The sequence below is a fragment of the Capsicum annuum genome, chromosome 11 (assembly GCF_002878395.1).
Source record: "Capsicum annuum cultivar UCD-10X-F1 chromosome 11, UCD10Xv1.1, whole genome shotgun sequence".
Lineage (NCBI taxonomy): Eukaryota > Viridiplantae > Streptophyta > Magnoliopsida > Solanales > Solanaceae > Capsicum > Capsicum annuum.
In genome coordinates, this window is record NC_061121.1 from 11,686,394 (window position 1) to 11,710,201 (window position 23,808).

General features: G+C 32.4%; 1 pseudogene; it reads left to right on the forward strand.

Moving 5' to 3' along the window:
- Nucleotides 1–21,931: 21,931 nt before the first annotated feature.
- Nucleotides 21,932–23,808, forward strand: part of LOC107846738 — a 34,017-nt pseudogene continuing 32,140 nt past the window's right edge.

Consider the following 23,808-nt stretch of genomic DNA (forward strand, 5'->3'; position numbering starts at 1 on the left):
AGAACTTGTATTTTAAAGTATGTAATCAAAGTTTTTCTTGTCAATACAATTTTCATAAAAATAATTATTAAACTAAATAAGGTAAAGGTTATTTTTGTAAACACACAATCTATTCTTAAAAGAATCCCATGCATATTATTTTTTGTACCATAAACCAAACAACCACCAAAAAATAATATCTGAATAATTAATCCCAGGATAAATAATCTTAGTATAACTAGAGCTGTCAATAAGGATCGGCCCAGCCCATTTGGGCTAGCCACACGAGCTTTGAGTTTGCGGGTCAGGCCGGGCTAGCCCATCAAAATGATGGGCCAAAAAACACCAAGCCCACACCATTACTCTATGGGTCTGCGGGTCTCACGGGCCAGCCTACTTTTTAAAAATTAATATTTTATAATTTAATTTTAGAATGTTAATAAACATAAATATTACATAGTTCTAATACTTGTTAATCAAGTTTTCAACACCCCAAAAAATACTCCTAATAGCAAAATTAAATAACTTTTGACATGATATCCTTCGAACCAAATGAAAATACTAATAAGCAATCTAAATAGTTGCATGTATTTGACTTACGAGTCAGCCCACGGGCTAGCCCATCCCACATTGCTCAAGTCCCACGGGTCATGGACTTATTCGGGTTGGACTAAAAAACTCTTTTCTTAAATGGGCTGCAAAAGTTGAATCCCAACTCTATCAAATTACAGGCCAGGTCGGACCAGCCCAACAGGCCTTGTCCATATTGACGGCTCTAAGTATAACAAATCCCAAAATAACTAATTCCAATATAACTTATTTTCCAACCAAACAACCCATAAGAGTGCATGCGGTTTTCTCTTTAATGATATGATTATGTGTCGGAGGTTGGTGTAAAAGTTTGGTCACATTAGGTTTGTTGCATGAGAGTACAAGAAGGAGTCTTTCGGATATGACCATCTTTTCTTAGGTATATATTTTTTTTCTTTTTTCCTAAATGATAAACTAAAAATATCAAGATAAAGTGAACGTTTCATTATAAAAATTTAAAATTTTGAGATTAGAATTGAAATTTGAATTGCAGTTGGAGTTCAAGTTGTGTTTCTTTATGAATATAATTGGAGTTATTTTTAAATTTTTCCGATAGAGAGAAGATTAAAAAAATTAAAATAAGTTTTCTTATTTTTTCAAATACAATTTGGAGTTATATTTAAAATTCTTATGGCCAATCATCAACTTAAAATTGTATTTGACATAAGTGTGTAGTTGAATTAGGTTTGTTGCATGAAAAAGAGAGTCTTTTGAATATGACAATCTTTGTTAGGTAGGTCTTTCTTTTCTTTTTCCCTAAATGGTAAACTAAAAATATCAAGATAAAGTGGATGCTTGATGTTAAAAAATTTAAAATTTTGAGATTAGAGTTGGAGTTTGAATTGAAGTAGGATTTTAAATTGTGTTTCTTTATGAATATAATTGGAGTTGTTTTTGAAATTTTCTGATAGAAGGAAGATTAAAAAAAAAAAACCCTAAAAATAACCTTTGCTTTTTTTTTTACTAAATCAAATACAACTTAGAGTTGTATTTAAAATTCTTATGGCCAAACATCAACTTGAAATTGTATTTGACCTAAGTGTGTGGTCAAATTAGGTCTGTTGCATGAAAGAACAAGAGAGAGTCTTTCGAATATGGCAATCTTTGTTATGTAGATTTTTCTTTTCATTTTCCCTAAATGATAAACTAAAAATATCAAGATAAAGTAGACGTTTGATCATAAAAATTTAAAATTTTGAGATTAGAGTTGGAGTTTGAATTGAAGTAGGTGTTAATGTTGTGTTTCTCTATGAATATAATTAGAGTTGTTTTTGAATTTTTCTGATATAAGAAAGATTAAAAAAAAAAAAAACAGAAAATAGCTTTTTCTTATTTTTTTACTTTTTCAAATATAATACAATTTGGAGTTGTATTTAAAATTCTTATGGTCAAACATTAACTTGGAATTGTATTTGACATAAGTGTGTGGTTGAATTAGGTTTGTTGCATGGAAGAACAAAAGGGAATCTTTCGAATATGGCAATCTTTGTTAGGTAGATCTTTTTTTTTTTCTTTTTTCCTAAATGGTAAACTAAAAATATCAAGATAAAGTGGACGTTTGATCATAAAAATTTAAAATTTTGAGATTAGAGTTAGAGTTTGAATTGAAGTAGGAGTTGAAGTTGTGTTTCTCTATTAATATAATTAGAGTTATTTTTGAATTTTTCTAATAGAGGGAAGATAAAAAAAAACTGAAAATAACTTTTTCTTATTTTTTACTTTTTTTAAAAATCTTATGACCAAACATCAACTTGAAATTGTATATGGTATAAATCTGTGGTTGAATTAGGTTTGTTGCATGAAAGGACAAGAGAGACTCTTTTAAATATGACCATCTTTGTTAGGTAGATCTTTCTTTTTTTCCCTAAATGGTAAACTAAAAATATCAAGACAAAGTGGGAGTTTGATCATAAAAATTTTAAATTTTGAGATTAGAGTTGGAGTTTGAATTGAAGTAGGAGTTGAGGTTGTGTTTCTCTATGAATATAATTGGAGTTGTTTTTGAATTTTTCTGATAGAAGGAATAATAAAAGAAAAACAAAAAATAACTTTTTTGTTATGAAATATAAAGTAATAATCACAAGAATAGAGAGAGAAGAGAGAGTGATTATTATTTCTCTTGAGAGGTTCTTCAAGGGCCTATTACAATGAAGGAAACCCTTATATTAATAGAAAAATTACTCTTAGTTTCTCTGTAAAAGATAGATATTTCATATCCTAATGTATATCAAATAGATCTTGATAGATCTTATCTATATTATTAATAGACATTCGCTATAATATAAATACATTTGTAACACTCCCCCTGAATGTCTAATTGATAGATAATGTACCTCATTAAAATCGTACTAGAAAAAATCTAGTGAAGGAAAAAGAGTACACAGCTCTAATAATACGCATTTCTTCTATCTCATTAAAAACATTACAAGGAAAATCAGTGAAAAAAAACCTCGTAAGAAGAAAAGAGTACAACGCGTATTAACTCCCCTTAATGATAACATTCTTGAACCTTTGTATCCCGATCTTGTGCATTATCTTCTTGAAAGTTGCCATTGGAAGAGACTTGGTGAACAAATCAGCAACATTATCACTTGAACGAATTTATTGCACATTAATATCGCTATTATTTTGGAGCTAATGTATGTAGAAAAGCTTTGGCGAAATGTGCTTTATTCTACCTCCTTTTATGAATCTTTCTTTAAGTTGTGTTATACATATTGCATTGTCTTCATATAAAATTGTGGGTACTTTGTCACATTTCGAACCACATTTTCTCAAATGAGATGTATCATGGACATCAACCACACACATTCTCGGCTTGCTTCATTAATAATTATTATCTCAGCATGGTTCGATGAAGTGGTTAGATAGACTGCTTTATAGATCTCCAAGATATGACAGTACCACCATATGTAAACACATAGCCTGTTTGGGATCGAGTTTTATGCGGGTCAAATAAGTAATCAACATCAGCATGATCAATAAGATCGGGACTATAATCGTTAGAATAAAATAAGTCCATATTGATAGTCTCTTTAGGTATTGTATATGTATTTGACCTTATTGTAATGTATCTTAGTCGGAGTAGACCTATAAATTTCTAACAAATTAATTGAAAAGGCTATATCAAATCTTGTAGTATTTTCCAAATACATGAGTTCACCAACTGCACTAAGACATTATACTTCATAACCAATCCAAAGTGGTATCAGAAAATAATCTATTACTTTTTAAAACTTCCCAAGAGTTTTCAATAATTTTCAAGCTATAATCTTATACAATATAAGGATTATAAATAAGTTTCCCAAAAACTTTTATATGCTTCAAACATTTTGAATTCTAAAAAAAGTTTTCATATAAATTTTGTCAAGTAATAATATTCAACATTTCATGTGTGACATTTTCACGTGTTTGGACTACAAATCAAATAAGTATCATGCTTACCAAGATGCATCCTTTCATGTCACTTGATAAATTTTTGTACGTCAGCATGCTTAAATAAACATAGAATTCAGATCCTCGTAATCTTTTACACTACTACGCCAATATTGTATTAACAATATTGATAATATGTCATTTCGTATTGGTTCACAGTGTGACATAAAATTTTGAGATCTCATCACTTCATATTTTCAGGTACCTAATCCTCTCATAAGGTTTCATGAAGTGTTATATCGTAGGATCTTAAATAGCATATTACTTTCTTATTATGATTATTTTCTCCTTATTTTTTCAATAATTATTTTATTTGAAACCGATTAGTCTACTATGCTTTACATATGCGTAGACTTTGTCCTTTAGGGATACATATTAGGAGCACTTGCAGCTTAAAATGAGATTAAAGTTGAGTCAGCAAATGAGGATCTGATGATAATTCCTAGAATACTTCATAGCTTCTTATAATCTCTCCCTTATGTTAGGAAAACTAACAGACATACTCCATATTCTTTGAGGAATTTATTTTTTTGCATCATGGTATATTCGTTAATTGTATACCGCACGTCAAAATTATTAGATAGACAATGTGTGGTTCTTGACTCAGAACCAACTTTGAGGAAAAATTAATCATAATTTATTGGTTTGATGCATACAAGTAATTTTGTATATAATATATCATGTTTCAAACCAACACATGATGTTTTGTTCTCATTAGCAATGGTTTAACTATTTATCAAAGGCGTTCAATGTCAGACCATCATCATCAAGATGAATTGTCTTGATTACAAATCTGAAAGTTATGTTCTTAACTCGATTTATATTCAGCAAGTAACTTTATCAATGTCAAACTGCAGGTTGAAAATAAACATACAAGTGATCATTTTATATTGATGCATCTTGATAGATCACATGGCTGGTGAACGAACCCATATTCACCTTTTATACTTTTAAGATTTTGAGGGATCAAATCCCAACATTAGTTGGTCCAACCAACTTATCATGAGAACAAGCAATATTAAATGTTCATGAAGAATTTTCTAGTTCTTCAATATGTTTAATACTTACTATGCACATCTTTGGGATGTCACAATCGTTCATGTCAATTTATGAGCTTTTATATTAGTAAACTCCTAGTGTACCATGACATGTAATTTTTTCTTTAGTAAATTTCAGATTTACTATTACAAGAATAAATTTTAGATTTATTACTTTAGAAGTAGATTTCAAAATAACTCTTCTCAATTATTCTGCCTCTTTTGGAGGTGAGTTATGATACCACCACAATCAAGTGCACGTTTGTAGTAATAAATTCTTTTAAATATTATCATATTCACCCAAGGAAATGTATCTATACCTATAACAATCAAAATCTTCATTCCTTGGGAATGGAATATAATTGTTCCTTAAACATATCAAATTATGATAGCTTATAACCTCTTTCAAAACATTGTTAATTCATGAGAAAATTGAGGTGTGCATATAATGTAGAGAATTTTTCTCTAACATGTCTTATAATCATAATAAGCGTGTGAAAATATTATCACTTTTGATGATTATTTATCTCATTGTTCCTCCACACTTATATCCGTGCATTTAATCATTTGTCTTCTTTTAGACATATTATGCACTGCTACCACATTTTAAGAGTAAAGCAAGTTGCCAACTTTCGAATTCATCATATATTGCTACCATACTCACTTCATGGAATAGAGCATATCAATGAGATATGTTTCATGATTTTTCACCAAACACCTATTATTTTGCCTTAGCCATCATAATATCATCAATATGATGTATTGAGATTCAAATTCAATATCTTATCCATATAAAGGCGTCTTCGGCTATAACTCGATGGGACTTGGACCCAACATCTTATCATCATGGTGCAATTTTACAAAAATATGACTTTTAGAGTCGGCACTTAATTTATCTGGAAAAATTAAGAAAACCTTTAAATGATTCAAACAGAAAAATTATTTAAGTTTAAAAATTCTAGGTAAGCGGTTCTCATTAACATTTTAGGAAGGTTTTTAAGACACCTAAAATGTTCGCTAACTTGCGGTTATCCGGATTGTTTGAAAAATAATTTTCTGTTGACTAACTTCTAAAAGAAAAAGTAGATTGTTGAAAAGAAGTTGATTAAGGAATATTTTGAAAGTTTATGCAAAACTAATTTTTTAGCGACTTAGTTAGGGAGTTTAACTAGGTTTGAAAGAACACAAAGCAAATAAGCATAGAAAAAAAAAGTGGAAGAAATAAATGATTTGGACTCTTAAGCCCAAATTCATCAACCCTCTCCTAATCTAATTGAGATTTTATCCCATTTTCACCTGTTCTAATCTTGATATTGGGCTTTGGCCCATAACCTGTCCTAAACTATATTGTCGAGCCATTTTTGGCCCACAACCTGCTTCACCTGTATTAATTTATAACTTTTCCTTTGAGGCGCAAATAAATGAATAATAAAATAAATAAATAAATAAATAATAAAAATACAACAAACAAATATAAAAAAATGAGACTTTCAAGTCTCTTAATCACTTCAACGATGGACGTTTAACCATTTCTTCTTCTTCCATCTTCTTGCACCTGTATGCCAAGCGACTGACTTTTGGACTTAGATTTTTGAAATCGACTCGGGACAAAATGGGCCTCAATGGCCCATAAAGAACGTGCAAAGGGAAAAAGAGTCCGTGTAGAACTCGAGCGTATCCACATGCAAAGGAAAAGTAGATTAATTAATAAATGTCCTAACTAATATTCAAGCAAAAATGCTAAAATATCATGTCTTATTTAATAGTAGGCAAATAATATAATAAATAAAAAGGGACATATTAATTCAGCAAAGGTAAATTCTCGCTCCATAGCATACTTCAATGAAGAAAACAATATGGGAACGACATAAACAAACATCTAAACCAACAAGTGCATGAATGTAAAGGTAGCCCTTGATTGCAGTGTCACGTAAAAAAAAATAGTATCGACCCAGATAATTTGCATTCATGTTCAAGAAGTGAAAATTAGAAATTTAACGTTTAAATTAACATCGAAATACCCAGTAATCTTATCGGGCCAATCAAACAAAAAGGTCACAACTTCATGGTTAATTGCTATTTGGATGATCAACCTGTGACTCACTTTGAATAGTGACTTAGGCAAAAAGACAACTATTTTCAAAAGACCCATATCTAACTAGTTTTAGCTACACCATAAACTTAGTAAAGGTGAAACATAACTTTCACTGGGAAGCTGGAATGAGAAATTCAAAGAAAACCAATTTACACACTGGTCGGGATATATTTGAATAAACCTATTTAATCATAAAAAACACAGTTTCCACTCAACATGCAGAGAAATTTAACCAATGAGTCAAGTTGAGAGTCGTAGGATCTTTAAACTAGGAAAAAAAGGTAACCAAGCTAATATTTAAGTGAACCCGTGACGTCCATTTAAATAAACAATAAGGGAAGAGGAAATTCATGGATGTTTAACAAAAAAATGAAGAGGAAAAGAACAACACATCCAAAAGTCAAATCCTGAATTTTAAGTCAATACAAGTTTCTCAACCTTGATATGTACAACCAGAGAAAAGACTTTCAAAGGGGACGTGTATTCTCAAAATCGGAGAGTTTAGGGAAAATGACTTATTTCTTGTAACCGATTAAACATAACGTCTATTAAGCCATAGGTTATTCATAAAATTCATCCTTGAATTAAGAACAGTCATGTTTACTCTTAGTTAAAATAGTGCACAAGTAATCACTAGAAAGAAAACAAGATAAGCACGAGATCAACTAATATTTTGCAGACAATACATGAGAATGAGCTAGATAATCAACCTCTAATCATAGGAAAACATGACTATGAAACATTTCACTGTAAAAAAAAAGGAAAATTTTGATGCAGCTAGGGTCAGGAATGATGAAACGGCATACAGGGATTTCAATAGAGATTTAAACCATGAGCAAACGATAAGCGAGAAAATTATAAGACCCTGCAAAATCCTAAGCTTAGCTCAGTCTGTTAAATCTTGATAAGGGGTTTTCGACTTAGAAAAGTTCAGCTAAATGTTAGGACAAGTTTATGTAAAAATAGTGATGCACCGGGATTAGGCCGCGTCACAGTGAGTATCACGATGAGCCCTCCATCGCATCGCACTGAAGTCCATTTCGATAGTTGTCAAATTCTAGTATCTCATCGTAATTTTCCCACATTGCGGTGAGGCTCAAATCGACAATTGTCATGAACCAGTGAGTCACCGCGATTCCACCACACCGCTATGGATATAGCGATGACCCAATCACCGCATCACATTGAGGCTTTAATCTGTATTCCAGTTACGGGATTTTAAATCCCAAGGGCAACTTAGACTTTTTTCATGACTCCGATCAACCTTTAAATACGAAACTATGACCTAAATACCCTATTATGTCGCTTTTCCTCACTTTCTCTCAAGAACAAAATCAGTCTCTCTCAAGAGGCAAAACCCCTAGTTCAATAAATCAAGGTCAATTCTAAGAATCTCTCCAAGAACTCCAAGAAAACTCATAAATTAAAGTATGTTAGATGTTCATTCATGGGTCCCTTCCACCCATGAAGTCCGAGAATCCTTTTTAGAAGTACAAATAGTGTATTTATGATTTTCATGTTTGAATCAGATTGAATTCATATTCATGATATTAGTTGGGTCTCAATCCATGATTTAAGTACATGTTTTTCCTGAAATTAAATAGCAAGTGTGAAGAATATTTGATTATCTTGATAAACCCTTGAATTTACAAAGTGATTAAGGTGTCTATGATGTTATTTTGATTTTAATCCATGATCAAGATTACAAGTTCCAAGAATTGATCCTAATATGTGTTGAACTACATGATATTCATGATAATCCCTTCAATAAGAAAGTTGATTGTTGTAATCACATCAACCCTAAGTGTTTATGATTTAATGTACCAATTATGCTTTCCATGTGTTTGATAAATTGTCTATGAGAATGAAATAATACCATTATAGCATGCTAACATGTGTTGTCCATTCATGTGCAAATTAATGAATTACAAATTTTTGATGAAATGTCTCTATGAATGAATTATGACCAAGAGAACATTTATATGTTATTCAAAGTTATGATTTGCTTTACTTTTCCTGCTATCGATTCCTGGGGGTATTTATACCTGATAATTTAGTTGTTTGTCAAAAGCCAGTGTCAATTATAGAATAGTATCAGTCATGTCATGATCAGTAGTAATCTCAGTCTTTTACAGAACTCAGTCAGTTACAGAACTTAGGAAAACTTAGTAATCTCAGTATTAGTCCAGTCTAGTTCAGTATACTCGGTACATTATCTTTCTGTTGGGAGTAGGATTCAGCACCGAGCAAGCCTAGGGATGGAGGCACATCCGTTAGTTAGGAATGGCCCCTAGAAGCAATCCCTAAGTTCCAGAACTACGTAGCCAACGTAGGTTATGAGATGTTACCCATTAGATAGGACTGACATACTCAGGGATCACCCTCTAGTTTAGGAATGATCTCAGGGATCACCCGCTAGATTAGGACTAACTCTACAATAGTTGTTAGTACCCGTGGCATGGTATTAGCACCCTTCCAGCTGGGGTTATAGGTTGGACCCTAATTAGATTAGAAAAGGGTATGTCCGTTAAATGATTACCTCCCGCAGTTTTGGTTTTAGTCTTAGTATAGAATTTAGTTCAATTCTACAGAATCAGGACTGTTAGATACAATCAATCAATATCAGTAACTCAGTTATCAGAATTTAATACTTAGCTTCAGAAAAACTCAGTTACCGTATACATTAATGTACATGCGTAGTATTGCATACTCTATAGTTACAATAGTTTTAGTTTTCATGTACTCTCATGTTCAGTTACTCTATATCATTTAGTCAGTATTGTTCATATATATGAACCTTTGCATTCATCCTTACCTCATCTAGCATACCAGTATATTCCATGTACTGATGCATACTTTCTCTTGCACTATGATGTCTTATATCATAGGTTCAGATGCTCCAATTTTCGATCGTGCATAGACAAATTCAGATTCAGCCAGCAGTAGATTTAGAAGTGAGTCCTCATATATCGAGGAAATGCTTTATTTTAGTATTTCAGTAGACTTAGTATTTTAGTAGAGAGAGTTAGTTGGGGGATTGTCCCATCAACTCTACTTTCAGACAGTTTTAGTCAGAGGCTTTTCAAACTAGTTATCAGAAAGTATTCAATTTTACAGATTGTTATTTCAGTTGTCACACTTTATCAGTATTTAGATTTTCAACCTTATGGAAATTTATCCAAATTCCATATTTATTTCATGATTATTATACAGTGCTCACAACAGATATCAGTCATGGGTTAGCTTGTGGTCCTTTGGGGTCGTAAGCACCATGTGGTGCCCAAGGTATAGTCCCGGGTCATTACAAAATTGGTATTAGAGCCAGGTTCAATATATTCCTAGGGAGTCTGAAAGCCATGTTGAGTAGAGTCTTGTGCATGGGTGTGTAGCACACCACACTTATGGACAGGAGGTTATGAGATATTTTAAGAAACGTTTCTCTTCTTTCAGTATTCATATTGTGCGAGTGAGCATGAGCTCATGTTAAACTCTTAGTCTAATCCATTTCTACCTTTTGCTTTCAGAACATACCTCCCAAGAAGACTAACGGAGGGAGAACATAAAATCAGTCAGCACTTTAGCCCATTCAGGCAGATCCCCTAGACGAGCATGTCTCTCATGTAGAATTCAAAGCTGCTTTCACTACCTTAGCTTATTCAGTATTTTCTCAGAACAATTTTCAAGTTGTTGTCCTATCTAGGCTTTTGACTTACACTCAGCAGAATGAGGAAGGGGAGCATAGGCAAAATATGAGGGCTAGAACAAATAACTCTACGCCAAGATCAAGGGGTAGTAACCACTTCTAATTCCATCAAAGGTTCTCAACACCAGTTTTACTTTCAGTATGGGCACTTATATCTAATTCTAAGAATGTCAGTCAAAATGGATCACCAGGATCTAAGTCACAAGGTCATGGAAAGGGTGTTCGTACTAATCCACTTTGTAGAGAATGTGGTAAGAACTATAAGAGAGTGTGTAGAGCGAGCAGTGACGTGTATTTTAGATATGTAGAGTCAGGTCACAGAGTCTAAGAATGTCCTAAGTCTGTTCCACGAAGTCCGCACAGTCATCCTTTAGCTCAGTCTAGTCGCTCGAATCAGCAGGGTGCCACCTCCAGCAGCACCAGAAGGCAATGCCTAAATAGGATTTATGCACTTTAGTATAGACAAGATCAGGAAAGTTCTCCTGATATAGTTACGGGTATATATGTGTATCTCATCTTTATGTTTATGCTTAGTTAGATCCCGAGGCTTCTCTTCTTGTAACCCCTATATAGCCATCAACTCGGTGTCAGACCTAAAATATTAGCTGAGCCCTCCTCAGTGTTTCCCCCTGACTCTAGAGTATAGTGGTGACAGTCCAGTTTAGAATTATTGATTAAGTGGTTCACAACTGTAGAATAATGGCTTTAAGCTAAGGGGGAGATGGTAAAACAAGTGACCAAGTCAGGCTTTTAAATTTTAGTAGTGATGTCAGTAATGTCAGTACTCATGCCTTACATGTCAGCTCTATACTCATAGCTCATAGTCGTGTACATTAACGAAAATCATGTATGCTTACAGTTCCTAGTATAATGGAGCCCCAGTTTGCTCAGTGTTAAGATTCATGTTCCATGAATACAGAAATGCAAACTCAGGTCATGCAACTAATGACTCATGCCTTACAGTATGCTCAGTTCCCATGACTCATGTTATGCTCCTAATGATCAGCTAAATTCAGAGTATGTCATGTATATTCTCCATTTAGACCCCTTGATAAACTCATGATATTGATATTCTATTCCTCATGCTTTAGTCAAGTGCCAAGTTCAGTGTAGTGTCCATTCATGCTTCAGGTCCCCATGTTTTAACCTTTCAGTGAACCCTCCTTAGTGATGGGCAGTTGCTTAGATGGGAGAGAGTAAATGTTTTATGTTGAGGAAAGATTGTTGCATGCTTGTTTTATAGGAGGCCTTAGTCATGAAGATAGGCTTGGATGTCATGTTGATATGTAAGTGGATAGATATATTTTGGAGATTTGAGTAGACTTGAACTTAGTAGGAGAATTTAGTTCAACTCAAACCTCAGTAGGTAGGGTTATCAGTGCCCATACTACATAATTCTAGTCATGTTATGGTTTCCTATTCAAATGTCTTATACAGATCATACCATGGTTCCTTACTCTCTAAAGTCATTAGAACCTTATAGAAAGAGTGTCAAAGAAATTCTCCAGTCGAGTGTAAGATTTTAGCATGAGTTAGTTCGTAAAGCCAAGAATTCAGTTTAGTTTAGCAGTCAGGCGGGCAAGCTCGTATCATTTCCCATCTTTCCATCTAGCTGTACTATACAAAGTTTCATGAATATGACCATTCTAAGATAGAGCATCCTAGTAGTTACAAGTCCAACCTAGTTCATGTATCATACCTCAGTTTTAAATCCCAGATATTCAGTCACAATTTAGTTCATAGGTGCCCCGTGCATCATCTCAGTTTTTTCTAAGTATCTCAGCCAAGTCATTATTCCTCGAAGGATATAGTGTCCCAAGGGGGAGATACACTATAACCCCCGAGCTTTTATGTCCTCAACCTTTCAGTTTCTCTTCATGTAGTAAGATCCATTTAAGAGGAATGCGTACCCACAAGTTGACTCTCTCGTTCCAATCTCAGTCGTATGACCATTCTCATGTCATGGCATATATTCAAGAAATCAGTTCATTTCATGATATTCAGTCTGCGTATCATGTTTCAGACCTAGTTATGCTCTCACATTCCCATACATTCATGTTTATTAAATAATCTCAGGTTCATCAATACTATCATCTTAAGAGAACAGTCTTCCTTAGCTTTACCCAGTTCCATGTTCAAGATATAATTATAAACTTGGTATCAGTTACCGTTGCATATTCAGCCATGCATTTATGAATCATTTTTAGTCATGTACTCATGCATCATATATGCATGTTCAGTATATAAACCCAGATTATCAAGTAGCTTCAGTCATGTATTCAGATATGTATGTTCAGTATGGAAAACTCAGGATATAAGCAGTTTCAGTCATGCAGTCATGCTTCAGTTGTGCATGTCCAGTATATACTCTCAGTTTATCATTTCTCCCATCTTAGTCAGTCTCATTGGAGGATGAATATTCCCAAGAGAGAAATATTATAAAACCCCTCAGAATCCTAGGCTTAGCTCAGTCCATTAAAGCTTGGTAAGGGTCCCTGACTTAGAAAAGTTTAGCTAAATGTTAGGACAAGTTTATGTAAATATAGTGGCTCACCGTGATTAGGCCGCATCGCGGTAAGTATCGCGATGAGCCCTCTATTTTATCGCGCTGAAGGCTATTTTGGCTTTTGTCAAATTCTAGTAGCTCACCGTGATTGTCCCGCATCGCGGTGAGGCTCAAATCGGCAATTGTCATGAACTAGTGAGTCACCACGATTTCACCGCGCCATTGTGGATTTAGTGATGAACCAGTCACTTCATCACATTGATGTTTTAATCTGCATTCCATTTATGATATTTTAAATCACAACAACAACTTAGAGCTTTTTCATGGCTCAGATCAGCCTTTAAACATGAAACTATTCCCCAAATACTCTATTATGTCACTTTTTCTCACTTTCTCTCAAGAACATAATCTTTCTCTCTCAAGAGGCAAAAAAACCCTAGTTTAATAAATCAAGGTCAATCCCAAGAATCTCTCTAAGAACTCCAAGAAAACTCACAAATTAAGGTGTGTTAGATGTTCATTCATGGGTCCCTTCCACCCATGAAGTCCAAGAATCCTTTTTCGAAGTACAAAGATTGTCTATTTATGATTTCCATGTTTGAATTAGATTGAATTCATGTTCATGATATTAGTTGGGTCTCAATCCATGATTTAAGTGCATGTTTTTCTGAAATTGAATAGCAAGTGTGAAGAATATTTGATTATCTTGATAAACCCTTGAGTTTACAAAGTGATTAAGGTGTATATGATGTTATTTTGATTTTAATCCATGATCTAGATTACAAGTTCCAAGAATTGATCCTAATATGTGTTGAACTACATGATATTCATGATAAGCCCTTCAATGAGCAAGTTGATTGTTATAATCATGTCAACCCTAAGTGTTTATGATTTAATGTACCAATTATGCTTTCCATGTGTTTGATAAATTGTCTATGAAAATGAAATAATGTCATTATAGCATGCTAACATGTGTTTTCCATTCATGTACAAGTTAATGCATTACACGTGTTTGATGAAATGTCTCTATGAACGAATTATGACCAAGTGAACATTTATATGTTATTCAAAGTTATGTTTTGCTTTACTTTTCCTGCTATCGAGTCTTGGGGTATTTAATACCCAAAAATTTATCTATTTATCTAGAGCCAGTATCAGTTTTAGAATAGTATCAGTGATGTCACGATCAGTAGTACTCTCAGTCTTTTACAGAACTCAGTCAGTTACAGAACTTAGGAAAACTTAGTAATCTCAGTATTAGTCTAGTTCAATATACTCAGTTCAGTATTTTTCAGTTGGGAGTAGGATTCAGTATCGAGCGAGCCTAGGGATGGGGGCACACCTGTTAGTAAGGACTGGGTTCCTATAATCAATCCTTAAGTTCCAGAACTACATAGCCGGTGTAGATTATGAGATGTCACCTGTTAGATAGGACTGACATACTCAAGGATCACGCGCTAGTTTAAGACTAATCTCAGAGGTCACCCGCAAGATTAGGATTGACTCCACAGTAGTTGTTTGTACCTATGGCATGGTATTAGCACCCTTCCAGCTGGGGTTACAGGTTGGACCTCAATTAAATTAGAAAGGGGCAAGTCGGTTAGATGATTACCTCTCATAGTTTTGATTTCAGTCTTAGTATACAATTTAGTTCAATTCTACAGAATCAAGACTGTTAGATACAGTCAATCATTATCAGTAACTCAGTTATCAGAATTTAGTACTTAGCTTCAGAAAAGCTTAGTTACAGTATACATTCACGTACATGCGCAGTATTGCATACTCAGTAGTTACAATAGTTTCAATTTTCATGTACTCTCATGTTCAGTTACTCTATATCATTTAGTCAATATTGTTCATCCATATGAACCCTTGCATTCATCCTTACCTCATCTAGCATACCAGTACATTCCACGTACTGATGCATACTTTCTTTCGCTATGATGTCTCATATTATAGTTTTGAATGCTTCGGTTTCCAACCCCGCATAGACAAATTCAAATTCTACCAGCAGTAGATTTAGAAGTGAGTCCTTATCTATCGAGGATATGCTTTATTTCAATATTTCAGTAGAGGGAGTTAGTTGGGGGATTATCCCATAAACTCCACTTTCAAACAGTTTCCGTTAGAGGTTTTTCAAACTAGTTGTCAGACAGTATTCAGTTTACAAATTGTTATTTCGGTTGTTACACTTTATCAGTATTTAGATTTTGAACCTTTTGGAAATTCATCCAAATTTTGCCTTTATTTTATGATTACTATACAGTGCTCACAGCAGATATCAGTCATGGGTTAGCTTGTGGTCCTTCAGGGTCGTAAGCACCATGTGGCACCCAGGGTGTAGTCACGGGTCATTACAAAAATAAACGAAACAATTGGTATACTATACATTAACAAAAATAAAACTCCCTTCTTCACTGATCGATGTAGGCATGTAAATAGAGATGTAAATCAAATTAATCACCAAAACAAAGGAAAATAGCCATCTCGTTAGCCAAACTTCAGTTTCAATATATTTTTTTTTCAGTTCCAGATTTAAACCTAGATTTAAATTGACTCTAAAAATCTATCAGGCTATGAAAAGTAAATCTAACTCATGAGTAATAAAATTAATTCAAATGTCACAAAAATATATAAAGATCAGACCAATATCCATCACAACCTATGACTTTCAAAGCCTCTAACAACGAACATCCTATCACTCAAGACTATTAAAATACCACTACAACTATAGAATGATAAAGCGAAGAAGAAATTAAATTGAAACGGAATGAGATGGAGTGTTACCTGTTTTAGAGCTGCAAAACGACACTAAGAACCAACGTCGGGAGCTCAACCACCACCTAAAAACTTTATTGCAATTCCAAGAACTTCTATGATCTTTTGAGATAAAATTTTAACTGAAAAATGAGACTTTTTCTTGATAGTTTTTTAACCTTTAAGCCTTTCCAACCTCCCATTCTTCTGGTTCTGAGTCCCTTTTATAGGAGAAGATTAGGCTCCCTCTTTAGTGCTCAAACGATATGGGAAAGAGTGGAATCAGGGGCAATTTTGGGATTGCAAATTGAGATATTTTCCAAGTTTTTGAATGATAACTAAATTTCTCTCTTAATTTTGTACTGATTTTGAATTCTTTTGGAGGATTTTGAATCGATTCAACCAATGAAAATTGGGGGAAAAGAAATAATCCCCCAAAACCAATAGAATTCACACAAGTGTGTAAATTTATATGATCCCATTCCAAAGATAACAAATTTGAATGTTGGGAGAGGACACCTAGCTGTTTTCTAGAAGATTCGAGGTCCTTCAACCATACGAATCTACATGGAAGGCATGTTATGAAGAAGGAGAATAAGGGTTGGGGTCGAGGTTTTATCGAATTTTGCTGGGTCGGAGCTTGGATCAGCGAGTTGTCATCGGCTTGTTTGCTGATATCGTTGGTTATTATTTGTTGATGGTTTGAAGAAAAAGAATAGGGGTAAAGGGTATTGGGCCCAGGTTGATTGTAATTGTTTGGGCCTTGGTATTTTAAATGAATTAGGTTGTTGTGTAGTTGTTAAAGAATGGGCCAGGCCGGCCCAATTTTAAAGTGGGAAATGGTAAAGATTTGGCCATTGCATAAATGATCAATTTAGAGTAAAATTTCAGTCAACTTATTTTAATGTTAACCAAATTGGATATCAATTGATCAATTGTATTTCCATTATGATTAATTTGATATCAATTATTTCCAATTTTAATAAATCGTCTGAATGGAATCAAGATTTGGAATAAATCAACGACTAATTCAATTTTGAGTTTCTTAACTTGATAAAATCAAACACGTATTTCTCCAAATAAAATATTTTTAAGCACAAATTATATTTAATCAAGACTTTTTTTTTCGTATAAATTCATTTTCAAGATATGCCTTGATAAAAAATTCGATAGTTTAAGTACCCAAATTATATAATTTCGTATAATTGAATAACGATAATATATAATTACTACTTAAAAATAAAATTACCCAATACTTTGAACAGTTTTTATTCGGATGAAATAAATGTTGTAATTTTATTTGAAATTAAAGAAGCTCAGAACTAAACTTAGTCGTGGAGGGCGAATATTAGATGTCAACAGTGCATTGAAACTTTTAACCCAATGTCTTACCCTCTTAATTAGATGAGACATAAATTCATCATCATATCTTTTAATAATACTATTTTTCATGAACAAATTTAAAGCATAAGTAATTCCAAATCAATTATTTTTTTTATCAAATTCAATAATAATTATATTAGTAGCAAAAGACAAATAACATAAGAAATTACTAACCTTGAAATTATCTTTAGATTTATAATCTCACCTTATTGTCAAAGTCTCATGCTGATAATGTGTTATGAAATATAAACTAATAACAATACGAATAGAGAAAGAAGAGAGAGTGATTATTATTTCTCTTGAAAGGTTCTTCAGGGGTCTTTTACAATGAAGGAAACCCTTCTATTTATAGAAAAAATTACTCCTAATTTCTCTCTAAAAGATAGATATTTCATATCCTAATAGATATCAAATAGATCTTATCTGTTCTTGATAGACATTCTCCATAATATAAATATAAATACAATTATAATATTTTTCTTATTTTTTTACTTTTTTTCAAATACAACTTGGAGTATTTAAAATTCTTATGGACAAACATCAACTTGAAATTGTATTTGGCACAAGTGTGTGGTTGAATTAGGTTTGTTGCATGAAAGGACAAGAGCGAGTCTTTCGAATATGGTCATCTTTGTTAGGTAGATCTTTTTATTTTCCCCCTAAATGATAAACTAAAAATATCAAGATACAGTAGTTGTTTGACTATAAAAATTTAAATTTTTGAAATTAGAGTTGGAGTTTGAACTGAAGTTGAAGTTGTGTTTGTCCATGAATATAATTGGAGTTGTTTTTAGAATATGGTCATCTTGCTATGCAGATCTTTCGTTTCTTTTTCTGTAAGGGATCGTTTGGTTGGAATATGAGTTATGCGAAAATTAACTATGATGGGATATGTTATGATGGAATTAATTATGTTGGGATTATTTTTATTTAGTGTTTAGTTTATTGTATTCAAAATAATATGCATTGTATAATTTCAAGAAAACGTTAATTGATTACAACAATATTCTCACCATATTTAGTTTTTTTTTCATATAATTTCTTTTCAAGGTTTAAATGTTCATTCTTAATTTTTTTTTTATCTTATTTAGCTTAAATTATTTTTTTGTGTTTGTGAATTTCCATGATTATATCGTGTGTATTTAAAAACAAAACTTTCATCTTATTTAGCTTAAATCTTTGTGTGTGTGCCTTCTCATGATTATGCCGTGTGTATTTAAAAATAAATCTTAAATCTTATTTAATTTGAAATAAAACTTTCAGCTTAAGTTTATTAAAGTAAAAAGTATTGTTTATGTCACTTCATTTAAATACATATCACATATATATTATAAAATATTAAAATTATCTTCATTTTAGTTGATATATACAATATCAATTTTCAAGTAATTGATAGTTAGTTAATTTAAAATATGCAATTCAACAGTGGAGTCAACATTTTTATTATTTTTAAGAGAAATCAAAATATATATAAATAAACATAATAATTAGTCAAATAAATTCAACGTGTATAAATAAACTATTCGTTCATCGAATCTACCTTGAAACATGCAAACACTTAGACCGCAATTCTCTCTATGATTGTCACGCATTCAATAATGCATAAGGTAGTAATCTTCTCTTCAATATGCACTACTATATTTCATATGATTGAAAGACCAATTTGTTCAATCATTTTACAAATAGTGAATTTAAATATCAATTTGACAATTAGGTATAGTCAAACTCAAATATGACATTCTTAATTTGTGAAGAAAAAAAATTAATTATCTGTACTGGAAAAAAATGAATGTGGTATTGTTAATAAATTAACATGTAGGACAACAATTGTAGTCCATGATAGACATTTAATAGAGCTACCTACACAAAGGAGTAAATTATTCAGAAAGAAGTCTGTAATATTTTATGGTGTATAATGAAACCAAAAAGGGAAACAAAAGGAAAATGGAAAGAAACACAAAAAGGGAAAAGATGTACAATTGGGATAGTGGGTGGGATGAAGTGAAAAAGAAAAAACAAAGAAGACAAAGTTAAAGGGTATTTCATGCAAAACTTTATTATGTGCCTCCTAATTGTATGAATGGGTTTTTTTGGGTCCCACAACTTAATGAACTCAATCCTTACGTATTTGAGTATACAAACTCTTAATCAGCTAAATTGCGAAAGAAAAAGAATTTTCACACAATTTTATATTAGTTATGTATTTAAGTACGTGTATAAGTTATGAGAGAATTAATATAGGAAAAAGATTCAAATATTTCATTGAACTATCAGAAATGACTCTTTACGTCATCAGTTAAAAATTCGACTTATTAATGTCATCGCCGTTACAAAATCAGCTCATCCATGTTATTATTTTTAATGGTGGATTTTCAAAAATAACTTTGCCACGTGATATTTTATTAGAGGTCCACGTCATTAATTAAAATAAGAAAAAAACTCAAATATACCACTGAACTATCAGAAATGGCTCATTTATGCCATCAGTTAAAAGTTCAACTCATTCATGTCATCGCTGTTACAAAATCAGCTCACTCATGCCATTACTTTTTAAGATTAGGTTTTCAAAAACAGTTTGACCACGTGACCTTTGTTAGAGGTCCATGTCATTAATTAAAATAAATCAATATTAGAGGGACCTTCAGTGTGTTTTACACTCATGTGATAAACACTTGCCAAATGCAACAACCAATATAAAGTAAATTGAGAATATTTGGAGGAATTCCCACTTTAAAAATTTAATTTGGAGAATAAACATTAAATTTCTTTTTTATTTATTTTTTAGTATTAGGGTTTGGAAAAAAAAAGTGAGGTACGTTGTGGGGTCATGAGCCTCTTTAACATTTTAAAAAATTGAAGATAAAATACAACTTTGTAGAAAAATGTAATATGGTCCCTTTTTATATTTATTAATTTTTTAAATATTTATTAAAATCATTTAATAAATTCAACAACTTTTTTCTCTCCTCAAATACTCTTCTTCTCTCGATTTTTCTTCATATTTTTCAAAAAAAAAAAGTTTTGCTCGATTCTTGCTTCCCAAGTCAAAAGTTTTCATTTTTTCTTGCTCAGGTAAGTTTAATCTTCCTTGATCAGTTTTAGATCCATTTTAGTTTTTTTTTTTCCAGTTTTGTTTTGTGTTGGGGTTCTTCGATTTGAACGAAAATGCACTGTTCTTCTTTGAATTAGTCAAAATCTGAGTGTTTTTAGTTAACATTGTCGATTCTACATGTTTAATCATGTTTTACTTTGGATAATGACTAGAATTTTTTTGAATTTTCGTATTTATATTGCGTATTGATTTTGAATTTTTATACTGAATTGGACACATTTTAATGGTGTTTTATTGTTGTGAATTGTACTGTCAATATCTGAAGAAGCTGGAACTTGATTTACAGGTTTGATCTGAGGTATTTTCTAATTTTTCTTAATAGACCAGTGGTCGATAAATCGACCACTATAAATTTATTTTCGTTATATTTTATCATTTTTTAATAAATCAGTGGTTGATAAATCGACCACTATAAATTCTTTTTTTTTCTATTGTAGATCTTAAATGATAAAAGTTCATAAAGCAGTTAAAAGACCTGTTTCCACTGCTTCTAGCATTAGAAAGCAAAAATCCAAAGAAGTTTACAAAACTTTAAAGAGGAAAAAAGTTGTGATCGATGAAACTGAGTTGAAAATTGAATCAAAAATCATTGTCGATATTGATGAATTTGACAAAAGTAGTGCATAAGAATGGCGATGTTGAGGATAGTGAAGGAAAAAACGAAGGAAGAAGCGAAAAAGAAAGTGAAAGTGATAGTCTGAAGATGAGGATAGGAGAGATAGTAAAGACGAAGTGGGGGAGGATCCCCATTCTTGCCGATTTGTGCGGAAGATATATCTGTTGAGTCATACGGCCTAAAAACTTTGATGGATGAGTTAGGTTCTTTTCCTACAAATATTATCGTAAGAGCAAGAATGGCGGTCTGTCGAGAGTTCAGAAAGATTCTAATTGAACAAAAGTTATATGTTGATTTTAAAAAGACCTAATTCGAACACTTGAGGCATATGGCGGAACATTTTAAGTTTAACGGACGGATGATCCATTATGTGTTGTTGCGATGTATCAAAAACAATAAAAAAAACTGCATGAAATTTTATTCTGTGTGAACTATAAATCAACTTGTTTCGGCTTAAAGGAATTTGCTCTGGTTATGAGACTAAATTGTTCAACATATCTCCGTGAATTAAAAATGAACAAAGTCCTCCAAAATGGTGACAACTTTCATTTTAAGGTGACGAAGAAGTAAAACATTACTGCTACAAGGCTGATTATCCTGATCAAAGATAATAGGTTGACTAATCAACAAAAGTTAAAGTGCATTTTGATTTGATTCGTGCACTCAATACTGCTATCAAAGGACCCATCGAAGAAGATGGATTCAGACCACACTAAGATGACGGTTGATTTAGATTTCTTCAGGAGGTATCCATGGGAAAAAGAGTCGTTTAGGATAACATTGAGCTATTTAAAAAGAAGATTGATTTGAGTAAGCAGAAAGAAGTGTTTGTGAAGAGGAATAATACATCGTAAGCTTTATATGACTTTCCTTGAGCATTTATGGTACTTATAATCTACCATCTTATTGATTTATTATAGACTCTTACCTGTTTATGTACTAATACAAAAATCCTGTAGATTTACTTAAGTTTCTATTGATTGCAGGTTTGGATATATAAGGCTTTCCTCATCTGAAAAGGTACGCCGGTAAGTCATTGGATTTTCCTTTGTCCATTTTCCATCTTCTTAGATGACACACGTCGAAGTGTGATAACATAATGGAAGGCGACCCATTTAAGTATGAAGAAAACAACACGGGATAAAATTATACTTATTATAATATGATAATAACATTATTATATTAGTGAATGTCGTGTAATTTATATTTATTTTTTTATAGATTGTGCACTCGTACCTTACCCCTACTGTCCGTGAGACGGAGAAGAGATACATGAAAACATTTAAGCCATACAAGGATGAAGTTAAGAATATGTCCATCCATTCCTTGAAGGTGCAGTTAAAACTCGTAGTTGTCTTGACTTCATCAGTGGAGGTCGTAGACGAAGACGAAGACAAAGATTTGGATAGTTACAATTGTGTTCCAAGTCCATCACATGATAGTGATCATGCTGGTTCAAGTGGACTCATAACTGCACCAGATTCTTCTAATGATAATGACCTGCGTGAATATGTTGATTTGATTAAGAAAAGTGTTCTGGATATTGCTTTTTTTGTTAGAGATTAGAGATTGAGGAGAATCGAAAAGAATAAGAAGAAGCAACAAGATGAAGGTAAACTAATTTATTTTTTGCTCTTTCAATTTAATTTTCCTGCATAGTTTTTGTAATACTTTCAAAAAAATGTTATGCACCTCGATAGTACCTCGTAGCCGGTATCAAGTAAATCTCAAAGAACTTATAGTCATAGTGACTAACATTGCTGCAGCAGATGAAAACGTTAAGAAGAGAAGAATTAAGAAGAAATGGAAGAGGAGAAGGCAGTAGATGAACAAGATGAGAAAGAATAAGAAGAAGAAGAAGAAGAAGAAGAAGAAGAAGAAGAAGAAGAGCCAACAGCTAAAGAAAAATCAAAAAATAAGGAGAAAACAGAAGAAGATGGTGAAAAGAAATCATCAGAAGAAGAAGAGAAAAACGAGAAGGCAGTTGATGAAAAAGTAGTGGATGAACAGGAGGTTGAAATTATTGAAGAAGGGAAGAAATCATCAGCAAAAGAAGAAGAGAAAGAAAATGAGAAGAAAGAAGTAGAAGATGAGGAGAAAAAAGATGTAGAAAATGAAGTGGGCATGAGATTGTTAAGGAACTCAATGATAATAACATGTAATTTAGTGGTTTGAAACAAATAGTTTTCTTAATGATTTGTTGTTTTTAATGATTAGGATTTTATGGATAATTTAATTAATATATTTTGCATCTCAGTGATGACATTTACTTATGTCCAGTTATTCCATTGTCTTTTTAGATTAAACAGTTGATTGCTATGTTCAGTTACTGTCATGGTTTATAGAGGTTGATGATAAACGCCATATAAGTGATTCTCTCATAATTATAGATTACACCCATGGTTGATTTAAGAAAACATACATCTGTTTATCAGTTTCCTACATCCCTATTATACCTTTCCAGAAAACCAACACCAACAACAAACTATACAATAATTTTTTTAGGCCATCCTCCTTTTCTTCAGCCAAAATCAACCTATGATTTAGTTGATCACTCTTCATTTTGATTTCTTGTGGTGATCCTTTCAAGTAAT